We start from the raw sequence: 12,995 nt of genomic DNA, 5'->3' as shown, positions 1-12,995 counted from the left end.
GCAAGTGTATGTATCTCCTCTCTGCCTCTGGATTCCTCTTGACATCTGCAGTGAATGTTGATTATATGCTTTATGCAGTGCTTATTACTGTAATGAATGCGAACTTCATCACTGTAAATTAGCACATATACAGCTCATATTTCCAATTCCTTTTTCATCAAATCAAGAGTAATATCTCCTTTTTCAAGATACGGCACAAAATGTTCTCATGAGACTCAGATGTGTAGTACTTGCAGTCTGAGTAGAGAATACTGATTACTCCCTAGACAGTAATATTTCTTCCTGGATTATCTAGGTAGCCCCTAAATACCTTGAGCTGCTTAGTCCATCTGCTCTAGAAATTTCAGGGAGATAGGAAGAGGGTAGGTTTGGAGCTGAGACTCTTAAGTCCCAACGCAAATAGCACCTCATGACTGTTTAACAAACAAAAGATGTACGGGGTCCATGAATGGAGACATGGCAGCCTTTTTCTTTTTCTTTCATTTCCACTTATGTTTTTATTGTAAATGTTGACCTCACAGTTAGTGATAAATAGCTATTATCGGAGTCAGACCTTGACTTCTTGATTTCACCAAAACAGTGCTCTAGAAACCAGTCTTACCTGAGGAACCTCACTGCATCATAGGAGTAGGAGTGTACCAGGCAGCAGTGTTTGAACACAGCGCCTTGGAATGAGAAAACATCAGCTGAGCACACACATCATCCAGAGGGATGCCATTAAGAAGTGTAGACTTTTTAAAGTGATTTAATAGATAGTTATGTGTTCCAAGCCTTACCTCTATGCTACCTTCTCATCACAGACGCCTGCAGTATTTTACTTGTAGCTCCTTCTGTTATGTGAAAGATGAATCAAACGGGAGTGACTGGCTGATTATCCCAGGGGAGTAGTGAACTGATTCCGGCCTTCCAGGTTGTGTAACCTGAATAAACCTTCATCTGCTCTGTGCAAATGCAAGCGGCAAAAAGCATCTGCCGACATGGTGCACTTAGTTCATCTGTAGTCAGATTTTATGCTGCTTAGTATTACCATGCATCTGAAGCGCAAAGCTCTTGCCTTACATTTGTTGCAGCCTACCGCAACATCAGATCTGAGCTGTGCATCAAGGCTGTGCATAGTACATGGGGCAGGGTTAGAACTATTAAACAGTGAGTTTTCTGATGTGACTTTAAAACAATCTATTTAAAATTGTTGTCTTTTTTTCAGGAAGGATGGGTGGACCATTGTGAAATTTTCAATTACAGGTTTTAAGGAAGCCTCTTGGGGTGAAAGTGTTTAGCAGCAGAGGTAACTACATGTTAGAGTCTCCTTGGGTGATTTCCAGTCTGTGATTCCTGCAGACTGCTTGGCTGAGACAGGTCTTGTTGGGATGCCTGCTGGATAGGAGCAAAAGAATGTCTTGTCAGGTGTGAATGTCTAGCCTACAGAAGCAGGCTTGGAAATCACTGTAACCATTTTTGCCTTAGCAGAGCTCTAGATTATATATATAAAAATTCCTTTAGATATTGTAGAAGTAGAAATGAAAATAAATAGCCCTTGGGAGTACCGCACTCTCCGGCTATAGATGATGCAGCTCCGAGTCTGCTGGTTCTCTGGCCCACGGAGCTGCTGCACATCTGGGAGTGAGCACCAGTGTCATTGCACCACGTGCATCACCCTGCAGCCGCTGGTAAGTGGGGCCTGGCCAGGCAGCCCCTGCCCCCTGTCCGCTCCACCATTCCCGTTAGGAACAGTTGATGGAAGCAAATGTGTACAGGCTGTAAAGGAACTACAGAACCTTCTCCAAAATTCAGCTCTCTCTTGACACAGCTAGCGCCAGGGCTTATGCCTAGTGACTGCTGTATTTTCACTTGTTCTGTTGTTTTAGTTGATGTGGTTATGACTTGTGTGAGTAGATCCATATGTTTCAAGTAATAAAACACATACATCTTCTGTCTCTTTGGTGACTCCTGGGCCACTGATAGAGGGTGAGTGAAGATATTAGTCAGACTTGAAAGAAAAATTAATTTTGCCTTCGGATACAGAATGAAAACATAAATTTTGTGCATGTATTTCTAACTATAGAATGGAATGATCTACTGGAATTGCCAAATAACTTCTTGTCTTCCCTCAAGTATCAGCAGCATGATGTAAACTGCATCAATCCCCTAATTCTTAAAACCTGTAAACTGCATCAATCCCCTAATTCTTAAAACCTGTAAACTGCATTAATCCCCTAATTCTTAAAACCTGTGAGGTCATTTCACTGTTCCCTGATGAGGCCACTGCTCTCACAGCGGGGTGGTGCCAAACCTCTGGGTGCTGGTGGGCTTTCCCTTGGTCCTGTCCAGCTCTTTGGGGTGCCATGTGAGCCAGCCTTCATGCAGGCACGGTCACTTGTGTCCCAAAACAAGTAGAGGGTCCCAGGCCACCGGCTGCACCCAGCCCTTCACATGGGCTCCCAGAAGCTGCGAGCGTAGATTCTGTTTGAGCAGCTCTCAGACAGGTGCTGTGGGGTGCAGACACCTTTGCTGACAGCTCGGGGAGGGTGTTCTGGCTGCTGTGAATGCTGTGGGGTTTCAGAGGTTCGTGGGACTTGGGGAAGATGCATTCAGCCCAAGGGGCTGGAAGTGGCTGTGCCTTTCCAGCAGTGACTGCCTCAGGGAGGAGGGCTGGGTTAGGGGATTGTTTGGGGGTTTTGCACTTAAATGGATTTTCCTGGTTTTCTCATCAGTCTATGTATGGAGATGGATTTTCTTTATTTTGGGATTTTCCTTCTTTGAAACCATCAATACAGTTATTAACATTCCATCTTAATTGCTTTTTTTCTGGAAACATATTTTATTTAGGTTCCCGAGTCACTGAGAGATACGTTTTTGTGACTGTATGGACATTCTAGATGCTGGATTTTTTTTTCTTTCTTTCTTTTTCTCCAGAGTTTAGAAGAATATAGGAGGCTTCACTGAAACATTTGCTGCCACTAAAAATTCAGCCCAAGTTAGATGGCTATTGCATTTGTTCTTCCTATTAGCTGTATCCTGGCACCGGAATGCAGCTGTGGTTGGATCCCTGATGCCTTTGGTTAAAAACTTGGCTTCATTACTTATATTTTATGTATCTCACTTTGGTTTTATATGTAGCTGAGTTTTCATCTCCCAAATCTCTGATGGCTCATATGTAATCTAATGGTGGAAACAAAATGGAATACTTTGGTGTTCAGGAAAGGTTAATTTTGTGTTTTGATTCTCTTTCTCCTTTTGTGCTTTGTTTTTCATCTGTGTTTCAATGTGACTGTGAGGCTGGCACGTGCTGCTTCCCTTCTCGCTGACATGCTGGTTGGTCCCTGGGAGAGGTGCCGTCCCCAGTAAAGCTGCCCTGGGGTATGTGCTGAGCTCTGCCGAGCCCTTGGACAGAGATATAAAAAAAAGCTGCTGTTGTTAGACACAAGCATATACAACACGATGTAATATTGCACTGTATTTTGTGTCAGCCAGCTAAGATCTACTTAGCATCTTCACTCATGGTTGCCAGTGAATTGCCGTTTGTTTGGTGATTTTTTCCCCCTCTCCTTTTTGGCTGCTCTGAGCTTTTCTGGACCAGCTATTTTGCTGATTATCTATCTGGGTGCTGTGTGAGGCCCGGCCCTTGGTGGTGGCTCTCTGGGGTGGCAGCAGCACTCATGGCCCCCAGGGAGGATGCGGGCGTTGCTGCTGTCACAGAAATGGGTCCTGTTGAAAACCCACTGGTAGAACGGTGACTTTGGGGAGCTGCCTTCTCCATTTGCAAGGTGGGAAGTGGAGCACCAGCTCTGCAGGGCTGTGTGAGCCCAGTGGATGCTTTCCTGCCTCTTATGGGGCCAGTTGCTGCTGCTGGGGGGTTTCACCACCCTGTGCTCTATGCCAGCCCATAGTGCTCCCTGCTGTGGAAACATTTGTCTTGTACTCCATGTGTGAGTGCACTTGTCATAGACCCTGATTATAGACGAAGGAGCAACTTTCTTCAGCAAAATACAGACCCTGTCAAGTTTCTGTGGCAAATGCTAATTACTCCATTCCTAAAGGAACTGCAAGTGTAAAGTAGAGGTAATTACTCAGTTTAGAAAGTGTAAATTAACTACTTTCACCAAGGGAAGGGATGAGATTGATGGAGACTATTCTCTTTATACAGCCTCTTTCCAAACATTGATCTTATCCTGTCACTTACTGCAAGAGCAGCAAACAGGGGGGAGTTCTAATTTCTGTAGTTCGTATTTCTTTATCCTAAAAAATCCCTGAACAGGGGATGGTTGAATAAACCTCTATAAAGATCTTACTGTCAAGTTTTGTAATGGTTTTCCCACTTTTTTCCATTTCCCTGCACTCTGCCAGTAGAGTGCTGTTTCTTGGATAAATGTAGCTCAGGTAGCAAACAGCCTCCTTGTGAATGTTTTATGATTTGCATTCTGGTTTTGGCAGGCTGAATAGCAGTTTCTGTCTAGCTGGAACCATTGTGTTTCAGAATGGAAGTATTTTTCCACTTTAAAAAATCACCAGTTGTGAATGAGTTTATCATGGTGGGTTTTAGAGATGAGGACAGTTGCGGTCCAACTGAAATACATTGCACCAATTTGCAAGCCAAGATCAGTGGATGTGAGAATGACATTCATTGCATGTGGATCTTGATCAGGTGAGAGGTACTGGGAGGCTCTCCTGTAACTTCTAAGGTTGTAGTTGAGATTTCAACCAACTCATATACTGCTCATTTGCTGATATTGAGGCTCATGAAGAAAGAGTACCTTGAATTTCTGAACTGAGGACAAACAGGAAACAAGGTCCATAAAGCAGACCTGTAATGAGGGTTTCCCTGAGCACGCTGACCCTTTTCCCTCCTACTGCCACCATAAAGCATACTGGAGGTGGGAGAATGCTATGGATCATGCTTCAGAAATACAAATTCTAAATGCAGTGACTTCATATTTTTTGGTATAAGGTGGTGTTTCACGTTTACTTGAATTACCTCAGGCTTAATCCTATGTTGTCTGCTTTGTCCCAGTTCTCTCTGCAACAGGAAGAAATCGGCTTTCAGCCCTCAAACTAGGATAACTGAGGAATAAAAATAAACCTTGAGAGTGAGGTGTGGGAAGAAAAAGCCTCTGGGCAGCAGGTGTGAATCAGCATGAATTACAGCCCCAGGTGACAGTGTTCAGTTGTTTGTTCAGTAGTTCTGAGATAGTAAGATTATAGAGGAAGATAATGTGAATGGGTTTAAGGCAGGCTGAGATACTTGCAGAACGAGGAAGACTAAAATGCTATAAAATTAAGAAGTGTTTTGAGAGAGAACTGCAAAATATATCTTATCTGTCCTGCCAAAAATGGCATTCATACCTTATTTGGTTGTCAGATGCTAGTTTAGGAGGAAAAAAAAATGCAGCTGTTTCCTAATTAAAAAATACCATGTATGGTAGCAGGGGGCTGATTCTCTCATGGCTTCTAGTGCACAATCTCCTCCTAGACCTCTTCCCTTGCTCACCTCAGTGCTGTCCCCCAGCGCCTATGGCCAGCGGCTGCCACCCTCACCTCATCCAGCTCCACTGGCCCAGCTGGTGGGGAAGCCATGAGCAGCGTGTGCAGGAAGGTCTCTCGGACCAGCTGGCAGATTTGGGCTGCTGGGTCACTGCCAACCAGCCCTGCTGACAGTGGACCTGTCATTTCAAGTTTGTGGTTGAGCGGAGCATTGCAGGATGAAGCACAGCTAGGTGTGCCCCCTGCACGCACGGTTTGGAAGGAAACGTGCCCGAGGTGCGGTAGTCACCGCAGTTGTGTTTCCCTGTCTTTTGATTTCTCTACCTTTCAATACTTAAAAGCGTGAGTAGGGGCTGAGGTTGGGCAGCAAGATGAAGGGAGCCACTTGTGCTGGGATGGGCCCTCTTGGCGCTTTGCGTTTTGACAAGACCTGTAATTTCAAGTGTGTGTGTGTGCTAAACACTGCTTGTGGCATGAATTTGTGAGCAAAGGGTGCACGGAAAACCAAAGCCTGCCCGAATGATGTGGAGGAGTGTATTCAGGCTAATTGTTTGCAGGCTCTGAAATAAACAGTAGCCAAAAAATACCAAATCTCCAGGCACTGGACTGCCAGATGTGGCCTGGCGCTCTGTTTCCAAAGTTCTTGCTTTCAGTGGATGCAGCATTAAGCCTCTATCAAGTACTGTGAATAGTCCCGCTTGAAGAATTTGAGCATGGATCAGGAGGGCTGATCTAGCCTGCCAGCCTGGGCATGTAGGCAGCACCTGAATTTTGAGTATCCAGACATGCCCTACCCAGGAGCATACTTTTGGGGTCAGTGTTGATGTTTTGGTGTTTGTGTCTAGATGATCTCTCTGGACATGTTGCTGCATGAATGCTGCTTGCCTTTGTGTTTTGGGAACTGCTGTGGGTCAGACCACTGCTGCTGGTTTTCCAGCTGGCTGGGCTTCAGTGTGCCTCTCACAGCTGTGGGCTCTGAATTTGGAGCATTATTCTTTCTTTGCAAGAATTCCCCTGGTAAGCCCAAGCCCTCCTCACTGCAGACCTTATTCCATTCATCAAGTACATCTCCTTGCTAAAATGGAGATATTAATCAAAGGTCACAAGCTCCTGGTTAGCAGTACTTTGTGTCTGACTTATGGGGCTGTTTTGGTCCTTAACTCTTACAGAGTATTTTACGTGGTAGCTGTATATGAACCAGAAGTTCATGATTTTTAGGTAGAGAAAATAGTTTAGAGGATCTTTGCTTAAAGACATGAAGATCTGTGAAGTGCAAGCACAATCCTGGTATGCAAAATGCCAAATTTTCAGTACCGTGCTTTACTGTCTGCACAACCTGTCATAGTCAGATGTGTGCAGATCTGTAAGAGCTTACAGAAATGCTCAGTTCTTGAGGTCTTTTCTCTTCAAACCCTAGTACCTGCCAATCTAACTACTTAGAGATGTTTGAGTAGATAGCACTGTCTTCCTGAGTTACCCTTAAAATGAAGAAAATAGCTCCTCACTTCAGCATGATCTTACAGATAATCACTGGGGACTGTGGCAAGCAGATACAACTTGCAGTACAAGATGGGACAAACATGTATGTTCCTTCAGATCTTGCAAGTCTTGCCTTCATTAAATACACACTGATGAGCAAGGTCTTTTTCCCAGCATCTGGTGTGATGATGTGGTGTAGTCAGATTTCCCATCCGCTGATACTGCGTTTTATACACCAATTTCTTTTTCCTGCAGCACAAGGACTATTACTTATGCAGTTGGCTGGAACTGTTCATTATAAGGAAATTCATTGTGTTAAATGTTGGCACCAAGGGGAGGTGCAGAGAATGTTTCATCCTGTTTCACTTCTTCATACATTCACACCTGGCTGGGAAATTTATATTGGCAGTATCAGCGTTCCATCCTGTGCTGGAGGAGCGCAGCACTGCTGGCGCTGGCACAAGCCCAAAAAGCAGTGCCTGTGTGGGACAGGTTTTCTGCAGTGACCCGGCACACAGACTTGGGTTTTCAGATATCCTTCACTTCATGGGATTTAGTTACCAAGATAGTTTAAATCTTCTGTGTTGAAATGATAAATTCAACTGGAATTGAGCACTTAACTCACGATGTCATCATAATCTTTTTTGGAAACCCATCCCATACACCTGTTTCATAGAGGCAAACACCAGTGTTTGTGAAAAGTTAGCTCCATCCATGGTTTGTGACAAGAACAGTTGATCTCAGTTCTGAAATTAAAACATGCTGGAGACAAACTATGGAAATAAGATGGGAGTTTTCTTGTACAAATTAATTAACCACTTGAAAAGACAAGGCTGTTTGGGCTTACCAGGTTTCTCAAGGGGACTGCATTTGCTGGTTATTTATAGTATGTATCTGAGAGCAATTTTTTTTTTGTATGCATGATTGATACTTCTTCAGAAAACAGAATTTAAATGAGACTTCTTTGCAGTAGTGTTTGTTGTATTCTAATTGATCACTGAGGAATTAAAAACACCCCTGCATATAGCTCCTTGTTAGAGAAAGGCAAGTGTAAGTAGTAATTCCTGATCCAAATTTTGTGAAACAATAACCTTTTGAACAGTTTCAAATATGTAGGCCAAATAAATGTAGCTTTCTAGCATATGCTTACTCATGAAAGGATTTGTAATTTCATTACCCTGGGCCTCACAGTGAGCAATATCTCTTACCTCTTAGGGATTCTTAGGTAACAAGCCAGCAGTAATTGGAGTTTTATAAAGATCCCCTTATGTGTGAGTGGGTTTTATGTTTTATTGACTATTCCCAGTCTGTCTGTGCTGTGCCTGAGATGACCATTTCTCTTCCAAAGCCACCAAAAAGTCCTAAACTGCCATTCCAGAGCACTGGTGTCGTTGGTGCTAAGTCACAGTCTGAGAGAAAGGGATAGGGGTAAAAGTAATTGTGCTATCTTTAAGACCAGCAAACCTCCAGTGCACATTTTCTCCTTTCCTGTCTTTGCCTGGCTCCCCTGGAGCCACTGGTCTTTGCTCCGACACTACATGTGAGTGGCTGTGACCCACCAAGCACGTTGCAGGGAATGAATTTGTAAGCAGCAACATTACAGAGCCTCTGGGTCTGCAATTGTTCACTGCCTGGTGGAATGACTGGATTTTACTCCATCGCTGGGATGCACTGATGGTGATGGAGTACCTAGTTCGGTGGTGGCAGTTGCTAACGTGGGTGCTCTGGGGTGTTACGGGGAGGCAGCTGCTCCCTGCAGACAGCATGTGGAGCACGGGGGTCTCGGGCTAATGGGGGTGCATGGGCAGCATGTGAGGCTACACCTGCACAGCTGCCTGGCCTGCCCCTCTACAGCCTGGTCATGCTGTGTGCAATCCTGGACGCAACTTAATCAAACCCCATCATACACCAGAAGAGGAGCAATTTAGTAAAACACACAGAACAATTCCTTCTCCCTTGTTTCTACAAGCGCTGATTGCTTTTGTGTTGCTGTTGTGAACCATAAGGATGCTGATTGCATTTGGAAGGCAGCAGAGTTGTTTGACCGTCGTTTTGAATTACCAGGTACTGAAATAAATGTTTATGGCTCCAACAACTCTGGGTTTAAAACCTTTTAATAGTATAAACAGTTGCATGAAAGGGGAGGATTTGCATCAATAACTTAAAGATGTTATGAAAATTGATGTTTCTGTGAACTGTTGCTCTGTGTATAATACATAACTTAAAAAATAATGAAAATCATTGAATGAAACCTTGTGGCTTTATAGTTCCCAGTTATAGGGCAAGTTACCACTTGCATCTGCAGTGACCGGTACTGCATAAGTAATTGGTTTGCATACAGCGTTGTACACCTACACCTTTCCACTAAGGTTATTTGAACTGGGCACATGAGTATGTGTCAAGGATAAGTGAGTGCTTAAGATAAGCTTTATTTTGTATGAGGTCACTATGTAGACACTCTGTTTCAAGAAGCAGAATTTGCATCTTCAGCCCTGCATTGGCCATCTGTGCTGCACCTTTACCTGCCCTGCTTTTTTGGCTGCCACTGACCCTCATTGTGGACTTTCCCCCTCCTTGTCTGCTCTGTGGCTTCTCCTCCCCTGCCCATAGCCCTCTAGGAGCCAACTTCCGTGGCTTTGCAATTAAGGAAATGTTTCTTTCACCTGAAGCCATCACTCTGGGGCATGCTGATAGCTGCAGGTAGGAGGTGGAGTGGCATCCCCCGACTGCTGCAGTGGCTGTGGGTGGCTGCAGCCCAGCATGGGACCTTTGTGGCCCAGCACAGGGACTTTGCAGCCTGGTGTTGGCCATCAGACATTGTGGACCACTATAGGAACTCTTCTGGGAAAGCTGCAGGAAAGAAATGGAGGAACACATGCCTCCAGTAGTGTCAAGTAAGTCAACAGGTTACCAAAACCCAAATAAAGTGAAAGGGCAAGTAGATGCTCAGTACAGGATCATCAGGGAGCACTGTCAGGAAGGGACAGAAGAGTACCAGATAAGGAAAAAATGGCATTTGCCATCAATATCATGCATAGTCCAAGAAATTTTAAGCCAATTTTATGCAATGTGTTCAGGTACTAGTATGTCACCGAGATGTTTTTGGTGTATTTTTTTTCAGTAATAAGCTCCATAGCCCTGTGTGAGGACTGTAGTCTGGCACTGAGTGTAATAGCACTCGCCTCCTCCTTACAGCCATGGCAAGCAACAACATCAGTCGTGTTGGGAGCAGTGGAGCTGAGTCTGACTGGATCTGGCTTGTGTAGGGAACAGAACTGGGAAGAAAATGAATGAGCTCTTGCAACATGGACATCTGGCTATACTTCAGTTTCCTTTTCTTCTCACCTCTCACTATTTATATGTTAGTTTCTGTCTGAGTTTTGAAAGACGTTGCATGTGCTACTTACTGGAATAATTTTCTGAGCACAAGTTAAATTGATTAATATTATAATTATACATCTTTGATGAACTGAAGCATCAACATTGCTTCTTGTGTTCTTATTCTGATTGAGACATCTTACAGGGACTTAGGAAACAATTATATTTTGCTGTCAGTGGTTTGCAATATAGCATTTATTATACTTAATACCAAACCTAATGTGTGCTGATAGCATGTGGCATACACAACAGAAATTCCAGAAATACAAACCTTGCTTCAGCGGTGAACAGAATTTCCTGAGAAGCAAACACTAAAATGAAAAGCCTGTCATGTGCTCCAGCTAGTTTAGCAGAGAAAGCAGGTAGCCTTGTGTGCCTGATACAGGCATTGTATTTTGCGAGGATGGGTTTTGTAGAAGGCTTATGTTCAAACTTGTCTAGTTTGTCATTAAAAATTTCAAGTTCATTACTGAAAACATGTCTTTAATGAAAATGAAGGTTACTATGTATAATGGCCACTTCTTATGACTCTGTAAGGTTAAAGAGCTCTTTTGTATTGAACAGGCACAATGGGCAACTTTAAGCTAGTTTAATGGTGTTTAAGGATTCATGGTTTGTTGTTGGTTTTTTTTTATAACGATTCTGAGAAATCACTAGGAGGAGGACTTTTAGATAGGAGTATTAAGTCTATCTACTTGGTGGCATGGAAAGCCTTACACCCACCCAACAGCTCTGCCAAATGCTGTCAGTATTTGGCTATCAAGCTTTCAGCTGATGGCTTTTTCTCACTAAAGCTCAAGTAGACCCAATTGTAATTCTTCAGCTACCTCGATAAAACATCTTGTTTATGGTCTATAAGAAGCTGCAGATTAAGATAGTTCTCCCTTTTATCCCAGAATTCTTCCTCTGCAATGGGGATTGATTTTCCTTGTGTTGGAATTGCCTTGTATGAAACTCCTAGTATTTTTTTTTCCAGATTCATAACTACGGTATTCTAGCCAAAGGATTTTGTAAGAGATTTACTCTGAGGAACTGTTTTCATTGAAGATAACATACACTTAAGTAATGTCTCATGTAATAATGATAAAATTTGTACTTTTACTGGTTCTGGATCAAAGTTGATAAGCATTGTCTTAACTCATGGAAAAATCAAAATAAACTCATGAAATCAAAATAAGAGTATAGCAAACATCAGCCAATTACTAGTTTTTACATTAGACAGTTATATAAATGTTTAATTTCAATCAGCTTGGATTGACTGTAATCACAAGCAGATTATGGATTTGCTTGTGTCTTTAAATGAGTTGGAAGATAAATATGGAGACTTTCCAAAATCTTGTGCACTGATCTCAGAAGTTTTGGTTGTTGCATTAAACTAATAAATGTACTTCACGTTCTTGAAATAACAGACTTTTACCTTGCATATCCTATGGCCCTGGGAAGCAATTTCCCCAGTAGTGTCTGCACTCTTTACTCCTTTGTACTTGGCCCCAGGGGCAAGAGGAGCAGGTTTGTGCTGTGGCATGAACAAGAATCCATGTGTGGGACAGGCAGGGATGCTTGCTGCCTTGGTATTAGGTGAAACTATCCAATTCAGATGAAAACTGAGTTATACTACTGTTTTTTCTTATTCTCGTGAATTTAACCAACCAGGGAGAATCAATAGGAGCTTTTGGAATCAATCAGTTACATTTGCTTTTCAGTGTGAATAATTGGTATGCTAAAAAATTCTGGCATGTGGCAGAGAGGCCAGCATACGTTTACTATTTATGCTCACAGTCCTATGCTAAGGTTAAGCGAGTTTAACATTTTGGGGCTGAAACTAAGCATCCTTTAGTCTTCAGTCCTGAGTCTCCATTCTCACCGTGGTGAGTGCTGACCTTGCAGAGTGCCAGAACGGCCTGGCAAAGCAAGCAGCTTGTGTGTAAGGTAACACCGGTGACTTTAACAGTGGAACGCTTCATCAGCGCTGCTGTTTATCTGCGCTCCTTTTAAACTATGGGATCTGACCTTTATTAGGTAATACTGAAATCCCATTCTGCTATGGTGAACAGCTTTACACAGTCTTAAAATCTGACCCTGATATTTCAGAGAGATGGCTCAGTGTTATTCAGCTTTTAAATGGAGTCAGTAACATTTCTTGAAAAAATACTTTGAAGGTCAAATCCTGTCCTGTCAATGCCTTATTAACCCCATTAGTTTCAGTAAGGTGTACACTCATTTTAGCTTCCTCCTATATTGTTCTAAAATGGTAAAGTGCAACTGTTAAGCATTAGAAATTCTAAAAATTAAATGCTGTCTTTACGAAAGAACTCCTTACATCTCACGTGAACATACAACAGTTGGTCTGACTTCACAGGCTTTCTTTGCAGTTACAAAAAACTTTGTCTGTTTTATTTTTTTGATGAGACTCAAATTCCTTTCCCAGATCTCACAGTTATTTTATAGTAAACAAATACCTCGTAAAATGTACAATCACTATACAAATACATTTTTATAGCCATTTTGTCTTTTTGTTTGTAAATTCCACAAATTGAATGTCTGGGTAATGGATGTTTATGGAGATGCAGTGGATAGCACTGACTGAGCCCATGGCATGACATGGCACTGAGGGTCATGAATGAGCCCCTTTTCCCATGACAGGCAGGAAAGGGCTTGAT

At 42.9% G+C, this 12,995-nt stretch overlaps 4 protein-coding genes across 8 annotated transcripts in view; all 4 read left to right on the top strand.

Moving 5' to 3' along the window:
• LOC121086882 (DNA-directed RNA polymerase II subunit RPB1-like) overlaps positions 1–12,995 on the top strand; it is a 527,323-nt gene that overhangs the window by 179,267 nt on the left and 335,061 nt on the right. The window lies entirely within an intron of this gene.
• The window catches only part of LOC121086932 (translation initiation factor IF-2-like), a 533,674-nt gene that overhangs the window by 192,850 nt on the left and 327,829 nt on the right, over positions 1–12,995 (top strand). The gene's annotated exons all lie outside the window — the stretch shown is intronic.
• The window catches only part of LOC121086877, a 503,078-nt gene that overhangs the window by 170,994 nt on the left and 319,089 nt on the right, over positions 1–12,995 (top strand). The window lies entirely within an intron of this gene.
• Positions 1–12,995, top strand: part of FBLN2 (fibulin 2) — a 107,345-nt gene that overhangs the window by 29,623 nt on the left and 64,727 nt on the right. The gene's annotated exons all lie outside the window — the stretch shown is intronic.

This window comes from Falco naumanni, chromosome 4 (genome assembly GCF_017639655.2).
Source record: "Falco naumanni isolate bFalNau1 chromosome 4, bFalNau1.pat, whole genome shotgun sequence".
Lineage (NCBI taxonomy): Eukaryota > Metazoa > Chordata > Aves > Falconiformes > Falconidae > Falco > Falco naumanni.
Note: the sequence above shows the minus strand (reverse complement) of the source record. Positions and strands in the feature narration are given on the sequence as shown.